This window comes from Manis pentadactyla, chromosome 16 (genome assembly GCF_030020395.1).
Source record: "Manis pentadactyla isolate mManPen7 chromosome 16, mManPen7.hap1, whole genome shotgun sequence".
In the NCBI taxonomy this organism is placed as follows: Eukaryota; Metazoa; Chordata; class Mammalia; order Pholidota; family Manidae; genus Manis; species Manis pentadactyla.
The window spans coordinates 61979346-61994070 of NC_080034.1; the positions used below are offsets into that span (position 1 = coordinate 61979346).

Here is a 14725-nt window from a genome sequence, read left to right on the forward strand (position 1 = left end):
CAGATCAAATGTTGGGTGATTCCCCTCTCCTCCAAGAGACGGATTTATGGTTTGGGTAAAAACCATTACGAATACATTGGTTTTTTCATTGGTTTCACTTTGAGTTTCTGCCTCCTGCAACACCGAGTGCAATCAGAGCCCGGCACCGTGGGTCCTCACCTCCCACGTGAGCAGGAGGATCACATGACCAGAAAGCTCAGAGCGGAACCCAGAGGAAGGCACAAGTCTAGAGGAACCTATATATACATTTTTTTCTTTTTCCTTTCCTTTCTTTCTGAGAGAGAGAGAGAGAGAGAGAGAGAGAGAGAGAGAGAGAGAGAGACGTGTGTGACACACGTGACAAATATAAAAAGGAGCAATGTGCGTTTCCACCCAGGGAAAGCTTACTCAACGCTGGATGCAAGTCCTTGGGTAAAGCTGCCACTCCACTGTCAAAGGGTGCAGCACCTTCAGTACAGAATTTAAGGAAAAATAAGCATTGGAAATAAGATCTGAAAAGGTCTCAAGTATACTTTGGGTGCTCTATAAACCAGCACTGAAATATAATGATCTCAAAAACTCAGAAGAAATTATGAATTGAAAGCAGCCTGATGTACAGACTGCCCCAGACTGCCAAAATTCTCAGACAGGTTTCAACGACAGAAGTCAGTGAGATACAACAGCTTAAAATTCCGCAAAATGGGTAAAATGTTCCCTCTGGGAAACCAGGGCAATACTTGTGGCAGGGCAAGCACCCAGATGCCCATGTGCATGTTTCCTGCCTACTCTCACAAGTGCTTAGTAATTATTAATAAAAAATTACCAAAATCAGCTTATAAAACATTCTAAATCAAAACACAATACTATTGCATACCCTCCAAAAAACTTTAAAAATGACATTTACAATAGAATAAAAACTTTTAAGGTTCCTAGGAATACATACTATATGTATTTAGTAATATATTGTAATACATGTGTATAGTAATATATTTTTTATTATACAGTTAACCCTTGAACAACACAGGCTTGAACTGCATGGGTCCATCTATACGTAGATTTTTTTCAATTAATATGTTGGGAATTTTTTTGGAAATGTGCAACAATTTGAATAAACATTTTCTTTTCTCTAGCTTACTTTATAGTAAAAACACAGTATATAATACATAGCATACCAACTGTGTGTTAATCAACTGTTTATGTTATCTGTAAGATTTCTGATTAATAGGCAATTAATAGTTAAGTTTTCAGGGAGTCAAATGTTATACCTGGATTTTCAAGTGCCCAGGGATGGTCGGCGCTCCTAATCCCTGTTTTCATGAGTCAACTGTATATAGTTTTATAAAGAAAATTATAAAACTCTTTTGGGACACTGAAAAGGATATAAATAATTAGAGGAATCTGTTCATGCACTTAAATAATGCTATTTTCCAGACACGATTCTAAGCACTTTATACATATTATATGCAACATATTTAATAATTTAATCCTCTCAATTACCCTGTAAGGTGGGTACTATTATGGTCCCTATTTACAAATAAGGAAATTGGGGCACACCAAGGTTAAATACATTCTCCAGGGTCATGTGGCCAATGAGGAGTGTAGTCAAGATCTGAAGTCAGGAAGTCAGGTATCACACTTTTAAAGACTCTGCATGTTGCCTTTCAGGGCAGTAGACTTCACATGGTAAACATGTCAGTTCTCCCCCAAACTGTTCTACACATTCAGAGTAGTCCTAATAAAACCTCCAAGAGGATCTGTTAGGGAATTCATGCTGTTTCTAAGATTTATACAGAAGGGCAAACAGCCAATACACCAAGACATGAGTGAAGAAGTAGGTGGAATAACATGTCCTCTCAAACATCATGATTCACTACAAAGCTGTGACAATTCAGATAGTACAGGGTTGGGCCAGGGACTGACAAAAAAACCAATGGAATAGAATAGACAGCACAGAAACAGACACGGAATGAATGGCCACTTGATGTATGACCAAGGCAATATTCTAGACAGTGTGGAAAAGACAGACACTACAACACATAGTGCCTGGACAACCAAATATCAGTGTAGACAAAAATGAAAATAGATCCCTATTTTACAATACTCATAAAAGTCAGTTTCAGATGAATAAATACAGTTAAATTAGATGTGAAATTTAAAACTATAAAGAATATAGGAGAGTATCTTTACGAACCTGGGATAAGGAAGAATTTCTTAAATACGATACAAAAGTATGGACCATAAAGGAAAAGACTGATAAATCCAACAATATCAAATTAAGAGTTTGTGTGCATCCAAATGCATCAGAAGCAGAATGGAAAGACAAGTCACAAAGTGGAGGAAGATATTTGCAACACACACAATCAACAAAAGGTTTATACCAGTATATATTAAGGAGTCCTACAAATCAGTAACAAATCAGTTAAGAAAAAGACAGTCCATAGAAAAATGGGTAAAGAATTTTAAGCACTTAAGAAAAAAGAGTATCCAAATGGCCAATAAGCCTTGTTACTAATCTGGGAAAAGCAAATTAAAACCTGTCAGTTCTCCCCCAAACTGGTCTACACATTCAGAGTAGTCCTAATAAAAACTCCAAAGGATCTGTTAGGGAACTTGTGCTGTTTCTAAGATTTATAAAGAAGGACAAACAGCCAATACACCAAGACATGAGCGAGGAAGTAGGTGGAAAAACGTGCCCTTTCAAAACATCATGATTCACTGATGTTTGAAGACATCGCTTCCTATTTGCCAGATTGGCAAAAATTTAAGTCTAACAATACCAAGTTTTGGTGACAATGTGGAGCAATAAGAACTCTCATTTGCTGTTAGAGGGAGTGAGTACAAACTGGAATAAGAACTTTGTATAACAATTTGGAATTACAGTGCAAAGTTAAAAAAATACAAACACCCTACAACCCAACAATCCACCTCCCACATGCACCATGGGATAACTTTTGCACAACTGTACTTGACAGCCTTTTTCATCAGAGCCAGAAGATGGAAATAGTTCAAAAGTCCACCACCAGTGACATGGATAAATGCATCCTGGTAGGACATGGGAATACTTAACAATGAAAATGAGCCAACCACTAAAGGTATCAACAGTGCTAAGTATTGCAAACATATTGCTAATAAAAACAAGTAAAAAGTAACACATACCAAACACTTGCAAAACAAATGATATCATTTAAGGAGACCAACAGAGCTGTCAATTCCCTGTGGAGAGAGAGGGAGGTGGTTTTAAAGGAGAGAAGGTTCTAAGGCAATGTTTTATGTCTTAACCTGGATGGGGTTACATGTGTCTATTGGTTAATGATTCTTTAAACCATACATATTTCCAGCACTCTTCTGCATTTACGGTATATTTCATAATTTCTGATTATCCTCTTAGCAAAGGACAATTCATCTTCTTTAGTAGGAAAGAGGCCTGCCTTTTAAAAAGAAAAACTCGTCACAATCAGACTTTCAAATTTAAAATCTAAAGATCTATTGCAGAAGATAATCCATTAAAAACAGCAATAATGTTCTATTATAAGGAACCCCAAATAAAAGCAGCAGCTCACCAAAGTCTGATTTTACTACCATTTTTATAACAGGTAAAAGACTAAGTGTGATAATTAACATGGAAGCTGAATTGTATTATACACTTTAGGAATTACCATAAAAATAATTAGAAAAGAGGTGAGAAATGCAAAGCAGAGCAAAAACCTGATGATGTTCTAGCCACATTTTAAAGGCAAGCTATAAAATTTAAATACAGCAACACAATACTTTTAATTTAACAATTCCATTATATTTCTTCCTTTTTTGCCTAAAGAATTAAATTATTTCCCTCCGTGTCTAAATTCAAACTCTGACAGCAAATAGATTCTGCTCAGTGGATATTCTGAAAATGGTTCTGCATTTGTTTTTACTAGGAGGTCACTTAAATCTTACCCACTTGTTTAGCTTCAAGGATTGAAACAAAATGTTTGCTGGCAAAACAAACACTGGTTTTAAAATTCTCCACTTGGGCTGCTGGATAAAATACTTGTTTACTGAAACAAATGTTTTATTTGGAAAATGCCTGCCAGGGTGGACAGTTTCCAAAAAATACATCCCAGTGTGTTAGGATGATGTCTTGCCCTTGATAGAAGCTGGCATTTTAGGGTAACTTCACAAAGTTTACTTTCAGAGAATAGAACAACAATCGGAAAACCATTCTGTTAAAAAGAATCAGTCCCCAAGGCCTAAAATGTCTTACTGGGTCATTAAATAGGCCAATTCAATCCCCTCAAAGCTAATCTCTTTATATAATCAAGCGAGTTTTACAAATGGCATTTTAATAATAATAATTATTTTAGAGCAAGCCTTTCACCTTAGATTTATTTTATGCCTTTTGGCTTTCCTATATGTGGTGGCATGAAGAACCACTTATATCTCTTAATAAGATAGGCTAGAACCCTGAAATGCCACTATTAACCACAAAATAGGAGTGCACATAAGGCAAATCTAACTTGAAACCCATCTAAGACTTACTTTAAGTACTGAAAGGTAACATCCTAAAAGATAGTTTTGGGACCCTGAGGTTACTTTCATAGGGAGGCCCCAGTAAACACATTATATTTGACCAAATAAGATTGACCCTGATAAAGCTTAAGAATTTTCATCAGTAGTTTCCTGATAATGTTGAGCACTAAGAAATAAAATGGATCATTGTTATAGTCCATAAAAATGGTCTTCCAACTTTTTAAAAGTACAGTTGACTCTCGAACAACACAGTTTGAACTGTGCAGGTCCACTTATACATGGTTTTTTTTTTCAATACATATACTGGAAAGTTTTTTGGAGATCTGCAACAATTTGAAAAAATTTTTCTTTTTTCTAGCTTACTTTATTGTAAACACTAGAGTATATAATACATATAAAAATGTATGTTAAGGAACTGTCATTGGCAAGTCTTCCTGTCACTAGTATGCTATTAGTAGCTAAGTTTCTGGTGGTGAGTCAAAAGTTCTCCATGGATTTTTGGATCTTTGACTGTACAGAGGGTTAGCACCTCTATCCCCACATTGTTCAAGGTCAATTGTACATCCCCATCTTTAAAAAATGTTTTTTACATATCCAAGCATATGCATAGTTTTATTTATAAACTATATACTATCATTTAACATTATAAAGCATACACAAAAATGGACAATGCAAAGGACTTAACAGACGTTTCTCTAAAGAGGACAGACAACTGACCAACAAACACATGAAAAAATGTTCAGCATCAGTGGTCATTGGGAAAATCAAAATCAAAATCACAAGATAGCACTTTATATCCACCAGGATGGCTATAATCAAAACAATGAAAAATAACACAAGCTGGCAAAGATGTGGAGAGACTGGAACCCTCATACACTGTTGGTGGGAATGCACACTCGTGCAACCACTGTGGAAAACAGCTTGGCAGTTCCTCCAAATGTTAAACTTGGACTTAACGCATGACCCAGCAATTCTACTCTTAGGTATAATCCCAAAAGAACTGAAAACGGGGATTTAAACTTATATTATTACACCCATGTTCATGGTAGCATTATTCAAAATAGCCCAAGTGTGAAACAACTCAATATCTAACGGAGGAATGGATTGAAATAAAATGGTATACATAGAAATGGAATATTATTCAGCCATCAAAAAGAATGAGGTACTGACACATGCTACAACATGGATGAACTTAGAAAACATGATGCTAAATGAAATAAGCCAGGTCCAAAAGGACAAACAGCAGTGTCCCCTTATCCATGGAGGATCCATTCCCAGACCCTCAGTAGACACCTGAAACTGTGGATAGTACTGAGCCCTGTGTATACTATGTTTTTTTCTTATACATACATAGCTTTGAAAATTTTTAATTTGTATATTAGGTACAGTAAGAGATTAATGATAATAATAACATAGAGCAATTATAACAATGTATTGTAATAAAATTGTATGAATGTGGTCTCTCTCCAAATATTTCAGTATACTGTACTCCCTCTTCTTGTGATGATGTGAGATGATAAAATGCCCGTGTGACGAGATGAAGTGGGGTGAGTGACGCAGACACTGTGATGTAGCATTAGGCTACTGCTGACCTTCTGATGATATGTTAGAAGGAGGATCATCTGCTTCTGGACTGTGGTTGACCACGGGTAACTGAACCCACAGAAAGCAAAACCAAGGATAAGGGGACTTCTATGTATTGTATGGTTTCATCTATACCAAATATCTAGAATGGGCATCAAAGACAGGAGGCAAATTGGAAGATAAATATGAACAAGGAGAGTTATGGGTACAGGGTTTCTGTTTGGGTGGTGAAAAATGTTGGAAACAGTCAGTGGTGATTAACACCACTGAATTGTACACTGAAAAATCATTATAATAGCAAATGTATCTACTTCACCACAATTTTAACAAAGTGGGGGAAAAAGGACATGCTATAAATACAATAGCAGTTCTAACCACATGCTGTGGGTTATCCGGCATGCTATAGGGCAAGGGTAGGGTGAAGGGAGGGCTTCCAAAGCCAAACCAAGATGTAGTGAATGGGATTGGGGTAGAGGGGATACTGGGGAGGTAACAGGGTCTGAGTTTTGGTAATGCCTACAAGTTAAAAAGAATTTTATTTTTAATTTCAAAGGAAGGAGGACCCCTTTCTGTAACTTTTGCAGAACTAAACAGTGATCATCATGACTTCTCATGCCATAGACCGGGATATCTGAACACTGCACGAACACCAGGAAAACCCTCCTCACATCTACTACAAGGTATTCATTAGAATGCTCGCTCACACACTGCAAGGGCCGAGGTACTACTGCCTTGCAAAACAGACTCTGTGCTTTTTCACTCATTTTATGACCTTAGGTCAGACCCAAGTCCAGCAAAAATACTCCTTTTCAAAGCTGTTCTCAAAGTCATTTTCATCACTTCTGCCCCTTTAGGCTCAAGAGCATCAATCAGGGGGAAAAGTGACAGGAAATAATAAAAAGATTAACAGCTCAACATCAAGAAGCACCTAGACTGCCCAAGCTGAAAGTGTCAAATATGAGGCTGGCTAAGGACCAAGGTAATCAGAGGGAAAGCACACATGAGTTTGAGGGCCAGTCTGACATTTCAGGAGGCAGAGGCCTTGTTCAATACAGAAATGACAAAGCAAAGGGGCACAGTTCTAGACAATACACTGCTGCACTAGTACACAGTTCAGACATTTCCTACTTTATCATTACAGAGTTTCACCGCCAAAGAGGCTCATATAGACTGATGGGTTGTTTTTCTAGCAAAATCTAAGAATTCAGCTCTAAAAGAAAAGTCAACCTTGACATATGCTGGACTCCCAAGCCCATCTGAACCAGTGTTTTTGATAGCTTGGTGATGCAGCAATGAGTTAGCTGCCGTTTCTCCTTTGGCAAGTCAGTTGAAGCTCATGACCGCACTTGCATGGGGAAGAACAAACAACTAAAACTGCAAAATGAAATAGTTGATGCACACCCTTCAAAGAGCTCAAGTGACTGCCTTCTTTTAGAGAGAGCTCTCATCTGAAATACTGTATTTCTATAGCATTAGAGCACAAAGTATTCAAAAATCTATGGAAAGTCTGTATCTAAACAGAATTCAGTAAATTATGTTGTGTGTGTATGTGTGTGCAGAGTTGTGAGCGTGCAGTTATTCCTACAAAACACACTAACTTCTGAGTTTTTGGTGAAACTCTAAATTGCCTATGCCTCGTTATTGCTACTATTGGAAAACCTTCCAGTGCTAATTAAGTCCTATGGTGAAATTTAGGCTTTGCAAAGATGAGTTCTCCAAACCCAGAAAAATAAATAAGTAAATACATTTTATAAACTTATTATATGTTATATTTATATATTATATGTATATATATGTGTGTGTGTGTGTATATATATATATATATATATAAATGAATATTGTTTTGAAGTATTCAGTTTCAGTTCTAACACTGCTATGATTTCAAAACTCCTTTCTCAAGGCCCTCTAACATGTTATATTAAAAAAAGTTGCCAAACTGGTTTTAACACATCTTAGGACTGATAAGCAAAAGTTTACTAAAGCAGTTTTGAATAAGATAAACACAGAATGCTTCTATAAGTTTTCTCAAATTCAACAGCACTTTTTGGATGAAGGGCTATTAAATAAGCCATAAACTTCCAAAGCCACGAGAGATAAGTGAAGGCATTTCTCTTTTTGTAAAATCCACAACTTCTTGGGAACTGTCTTTGACATGCTGTTGGAATGAATAGCTTCAAACCTGTTTTGTGGGTATTATAAAGGACTGAGTGCAAACAGTAAGGGGTTGTGAAAACACATTTTCTAATGTAAAAAAAAAGTCAACTGTTAATATTGTGTTGACTAACAACTCCAATAAACAATAATGTTTCCAATCTTTCTTGTGAATCTTAGTTAACTATTTAATCTTAAAAATTTTTTTCATTTAACAATGTGACCGTGTCCATGATAATAAATTCAGAGGTTCTTGCTCATTTGCATATTTTTGGTTGTTAAGACTTGTAATTTCATAAATAACGATACCATCTATTTCCGTAGAAAAAGTAGGATAGCCACACCAAGTATTACCTTCCCCAAAAGGAGCATTAGGAGTTTATTTCCACAGAAGTTACAAAAACAAACTTTGGCAACTTTAGGAGATTGTGGAAATTAAATTCTATAAATTCACATTGAACTGAGTGCCTTCTCTCATTCTACACATACAGAGTCAAGAAAATTTTAAAATCTGTATCAAGATGCTAGCACTATTTCTGGCTCGTTAAAGAAATCTCAAGTACAAAAATTCATTTTTCCTCTGTACTGATTAACTTCACAATCAGTTGCTCTCAAAGACTGTACTCAGGTAAGCCCATCCTACAAGAAGAACCTTCTCTTAGGAAAGAATATGAATGCTCTAGGTTTGTATTTAATACTGTTCTCTCTCATTCAAGTTTTTTGTGGTTGCATGGGCTTCATTTTCTGGCATTTTAGAATACTCCCTTAGATTCTAAATGAATTAAGAAACATAGATTCTATTGCATAACAACGTCAATGTACTTAACACTAGTTAACACTACTGTACACATTTAAAAATGGTGAAGATGGTAAATTCTATGTGATATGTATTTTTCCACAATTAAAAAAAAATAACCTAGAGTCTATCATCTTTTACTGTTCCTCAGTGAGGGTAAAAAAGGCTTAACAACAAAAAAACCCACTCTTGGCTTCAACAGTTGGAGACTTAGAAAAATTGATCATTTAAATTCTGTAGGGGGGAGGGGGCGGAGGATGCTGCCCTACAACCTCCACCATCAATTTTCATCACTTCTTTCTGCCTGCTAGTCCACCGGACATGTAATAATATGGACATGTGAATCTGTCTTACAAATGTTTGCAGCTGCTTAACAGGACAGACACTTGTTTTTCTGACAATAAAGACATAGAGACATGGATAGACAGGTATTCCTTTGAAAAAGGTGTTAACAGTCATCACCTTCTACAAATCCAATCCCAAATGTCAGACTACCCATTTCTCTCTAAACTAGACAACTTGTGTTTAGAGCCTACAGCTTGCCTTGCCTTAGCTCTGCTGCCTTGAAAAGGACCAAAGATTCTCCTCTTGAGAACAATGCCAAACACCTCACCCTGGGTCTGCCCAGGGCCTGGGGTACTGCATCCTCAACATGCTTTGGAGGACAGAGGGTGAGTCACTAAGCCCCACATGTAAGTGTTTCAACCCAAACCTCCTTCCTACCTCTCAGGGCAGAGGACTTCTGACATATCCCTCCAATTCCAAACCAGTGCTAAATTTGGAAAGCAGCAGGTCATCTGGGCAAAAACAACGTTAAGCACTGCTTATCAATGACTGTCCATCAGATACAAAAACAAAAGAACAGGTTGAAAACAACACACGTAAAGCAAGAATTTTTGCTCTCCTGAGGGGAGACGGGAGGCTCAGGGGGAGGTCTCAGACTGTAGAATAAACTGGCTAAGGTGTTGTAGGTTCCCCAAAAGGATCCATATCAGTGTGGCCTGTAAATCTTATTAAAATGGTGGACTGACAGCCCAGAGATTCTGATTCAGTGCCTATGGGGTGGGAATCCCTCTACCTGAGTTAAAGCACTTGGGTTACAACAGTGCTGATTCAGTAGATCAGCTCTAACTAAAACCCCAGTGATGATTACCTTACATGCTTTGTGAGGAAGGAGGAGAATTTTGAAATATGTCTATATCATCAGATCTCATCTCATCAGATTATATATATATATATATATGTAAATTCTAATTGTGAATGTTCCCCAAACTGGTTCTCTGCCAAGTTCAAATTTAGGAATTCATTCCACACCTCTGACCAATAATCACTTACTTCTGTGCAGATGACTCACATCTCTGCTCTCAGCTAAGGCTCATCCATTTTCCCTGAATCACCTGAACCAGCTGCCAATCACAGTTTCAAATTCCAGTTCCCAAATTAACCCTCCATTTACCTTGAACACTAGCTTCCTATTTTAATTTCTGTTGGCAGTACCACTGCTCAAGGCACCTATTAAATCCCTGGGTCATCTTGGACTCTTCAAGTCCACTGCACTCCATATCCAAACACTATAAAATATTGCCAATTTTCCTTTTATAACAACTCACAAAGCACTGCCTTCCAACTGATCCCATTGGCACTACTCTCATCCAGGTCCCCTGGGAGCCCCCAAATAGCCATGCATGGTCCCCAAACTCTCACTCCAATCTAACTCCAAGATTAACCTTCCCCAAATCCAAATTTGACCATGCATTTCCCTTGCTCAAAATGCTGTCATAATTCCCCATTACCTGCCAGATAAAGTCCTAACACCAAACTTGACCAGGCATTCATGGTCCTTAATTGGTCTGTCCCTAACGTATCACTTAAATTTCATACTTGATCCATCTCCTGTAGCAAAGTTGATGTATTCAAATTTCCCAAATGTGCTCACAACTTCCTGCCTCTTAACCAATTTCTACCACTAGACATGCCCTTCTCTCTCTGGCCATAAAATCAGGTCCATCATCCTTTAAGTCCTAAGTTCAAGTCTACCAACTCCCTGTGTAGTGCTTCCTGATGGCTGCCACCTGACAGCTACCATCCCAGAACACACCCAGCACCCTGCAACATCCAAGCCTCTCTTAAGTAAGGGTGTGCCCTCTCCCTCTTACCTTCCTTCACACACTCTGCTCTCTGCCCTCCTTGAAGTTGAGGGGGGGCACTTTGTGACCTGTGTCACTGACAGTAAACCATACACTGTCTGGCATCATCTCCCTAAAGAGAGCAAACCTTCATTCTTACACAGAAGCAATACAGGTTCATTGTTAACATTTTAGAAAATAAATAGAAGAAAAAGTTTTTTTAGTCTCTCTTTATTTCAGTTCCCAACTCAGTGTAACTCTCATCTATGAATCCATCATCTCTGCTTAGGCATATTTGCACATATTTTTTTCCTGGTGTTTTTATTTAACTCCTAAACAGTTAAATTTCTCACATCTGTCATTTAGTTGTAGGTCCCAACTAACTCAATGCAGATTCGACCCTTTTAGAAACATGAATATGCTTCTCTGTAATCTCCACAGTTTCACACAGTCCTATACATAAAGCAGGTGGCTAAAATGTTTAAGGTGTTATGTTTATTGGAGACATTTTGGGGGTGGCAGTGAGTAAATGGTTACAAATGCATCATCCAAAAGGGTCTATATGAAAACCTACCACACAGAAAAGTTCTTGAAAAGTGCCCCCCAAAAATTATGTAACAAATGTTTTAGATATACAAGAACACATCACAGTAATAAGGACCCTATTATTCCTTTCTTATGTGATATTCACTCAATTCAGTTTGCCTTGAAAGTCTAATTTATAACTAAAATAAAGATCATCCTCTACACAAATGTTTCACGAATTCAGATGAAATGTGAGGGTTGGAAGGAGAAAGGACAGGAGGAAAAAGGCTGTCAGTTCATTGTTTTGCTTAAATTGTCAATTTCTATAGCAACAATTCTGGTTTGAAGCAAGATTTTAAAGTCTGTCTCACACAGAAGGATATCATGTTCCTAAGATCATGAAAGTATTCATTTTTTTCAATTTCCAGAAAACTTTTGTATAACTGCCATTTTCATTCAGAATACAAGAGTATTCAACGTATGGAATTTGTCAGCTTTCAGCTATAATCATTCTACAGTTTAGGCAATCACCATAAGCAAAAATAAAGCCTTTTGCCAATTAAACTGAAAATTCTCTATCCAGAAAGTAATGTAGAAGTCCAGTCTACCACCCCTCAAAAGACCAAATGTCATTATTATTTCCATTTACTAATGAGGCAGCTCAGGGAAGTCTTAAAAAAAAAAAGTAAACTGAGGGTGATTAGACGGCCGCAAGTTTTCACAACAAAACAACCTTCTTTTATATATTTAGAGTATGATTCCATTTACAAAAATCCAACTTGCCAGTTTTTGCTTCCTATGAATATACACTCTTTAATGCAAAGTACATCTCAATTTGGATTTTTTAAATCTAGGGTTGCCTTGGAAACAGAAATCTACATGAATTCCTAAGTCAGCTTTTCAGATAACTCTACAGATCTCTTTAGAGGATAACATACCCCTTTTTGCTTCAGAATAAAACTTCAGCAGTTGCACATTTCTTCAGAGTCTGGGGCTGCATGGCTCTTTTGGGCCTTGCTCCCAAAGCTGCTGTCCTTCACGCTGTAGCTAAGGTCCACTGGACAAAACCAGCAGAAGGAAAAATGGGACAGAACTCAGGAAGGGTGCTCAGGAAGAGTTTTATGCTGTAAACTCAGCAACGCTAAGCTTTCTCTTTGCAGTCTGGCATTTTTTTATTATTTTTTTTCTTGACTCTACTTGTGTCACCAGCGTTCAAACCAAAAGCCTATCACTTTTAACTCTGGATTGCTGCCTCTCCTCACCACATGCTCCGGGGTGTGCGGTGCCACTGCATCCAGGAGGGCGCTAGCTGGGCTGCTCCTCACTTCTGCTTTGAGGAGGCCTGGGTTTTTATTTATTTTTTTCATTCTTTTAATAAAGGCCTTTTCATGTTTGTTTCTCAAGCCTTCCCAAATACAAAACTGTCACTGTCCCCTGCTCCTTCCAACTCTTAAGGTATCAACTTCAAATCTTTTTATTAACTAAGTCAGCGTCTGTTAAGAACGCTGATAAATTTATGGCAGCCTGGGCCTGCGTTTGGGAGACAAATTCTAATGCAAAAACGTTTATGTTCCCTTAAACCGCACAACACAAACACAAAACGGGGCAAAAATACCACCTCCTCCCAAGCTTTCCTTTCGCGATTTGGTTCAGTAATAGGAAAAGTTAATCCACCCCGTAGAGTAACTGCAGCCTCCTCCTGGTCAGGCTCACCTAGAACACTCACTGCATCACTGCAGCCAAGCCAAACTCGGTTACTGAGGCAACGGAGTTTTTCTTCCCAAAGGGTCACAGGGAAACACATCCCCCGGGATCCCTGGTAACCGTCCACCGATAACGCTGGGGAACCACAACAGCAAGACTCGCTTTCCAAGGCTGGCGCGGGCGCCTCGCGGGCAAAGGGGTGGTGGTGGTGGTGGTGGTGGTGGTGTCTGTGTGGGGGGTGCGCAGCGTCCAGTTACATTCTTGACCCACTTTCGCATCCCCTCCTCTACCTCCCCCTCCCTCCCCCGGGCCGGCCGCGAGGGCAGCGGCGCGTCGAACTGCCCCGCGCGCTCGCCCAGGCTCCCCTCCCCCACCCGGCGTCCCCGGCGTGGCCCCTCCCACGTCACATGGGCTCGCGAGCACCTGTTGGCAGCCTCAGCCCCTGGTGGAGCCCCTCCCGCCGCCGCCGCGGCGAAGCCCCCTGCGGGACGGGGTGGGAGCCCTGGCCGGTCCACGCGCGGCACAGCACGCCGAGCTCGGGAGCACGGAGGCCGGTGGGCGTCGCCTGCCCGGAGGCTTAGCTTTGCAAAGTGCCAAAGTGCCACGGCCGCTCGGCGACTGGGTGGAGGGGCTCCTACCCGCCTCGCCCGGTCCCCTCGGCGGCGCGGGGAGGTGAGGTGCGCCCGCCCCCAGCCCGACAACGCTGGCAACCTGGGCTCCTCACGGGCACCGGGAGGGGATGCTGCCGAGTCCTGGCCGCGGCTAAAGGGGCGCCGGCAGGTAGCGGGTGGTGACGGGTGGGTATGTGTTCCGAGCCGCCGAGGGCAGGAAGGGGGCGGGAAGCCGCCGTCTCAGCTGCAACTTCTGCGCGAGCAAAGCAACTTTGCCTGCGCCGCGCCCCTCCCCCGCCCCGGGCAGGCCGGGGGCTGCGCTGCGCCTGGGGGCCCGGCGCCGGGTCCCGCGGGCCACAGACCGGCGTGCGGGCGGGGCTGCAGAGGAGGCCCGGCGCCCGGGGGCAGGACTGGGGGTGCGCATGCACGCGCCGGGGGGCTAGGAGACGACGCGCGGCCCCCACCCGGAGTCCCCACCGGGCGGGCACGCCCCGCGCCTGCTGCCCGGCTCTGCGCGAGGAAGGGGACGGAGGACGGCCGCGGAGCCATGGAAACTGTGCCGAGCGGATAAATAAGCCGAGGGCGGCGCGAGGCCGTCCCAGGCCGCCCGCATCGCGGTGGCTGAGCTCCAGCAGGTTTCCTCCCGGCCCGTGGATACCTGCCCCGCTCAGGGGAGAGGGGTGCGAGGTGCGGGGCAGAGGCGAGGGCGAAGGTGACCCGGCCTCCCGGGGTCATCGGCTGTT

At 40.8% G+C, this 14725-nt stretch overlaps 1 long non-coding RNA gene across 2 annotated transcripts; it reads right to left on the reverse strand.

The window, feature by feature from the left end:
• Positions 1-313: 313 nt before the first annotated feature.
• LOC118930213 (uncharacterized) lies at positions 314-13670 on the reverse strand. 2 transcript variants are annotated; one of them, XR_008994288.1, is made up of 5 exons: positions 13381-13670; positions 12606-12724; positions 3136-3192; positions 1245-1348; positions 314-447 (listed from the first exon to the last, which is right to left on the reverse strand). It is a non-coding gene; the product is annotated as an uncharacterized LOC118930213 (long non-coding RNA). The 2 variants fall into 2 exon arrangements; XR_005031930.2 differs by having other exon boundaries at positions 345-1348.
• Between the last annotated feature and the right edge of the window lie 1055 nt (positions 13671-14725).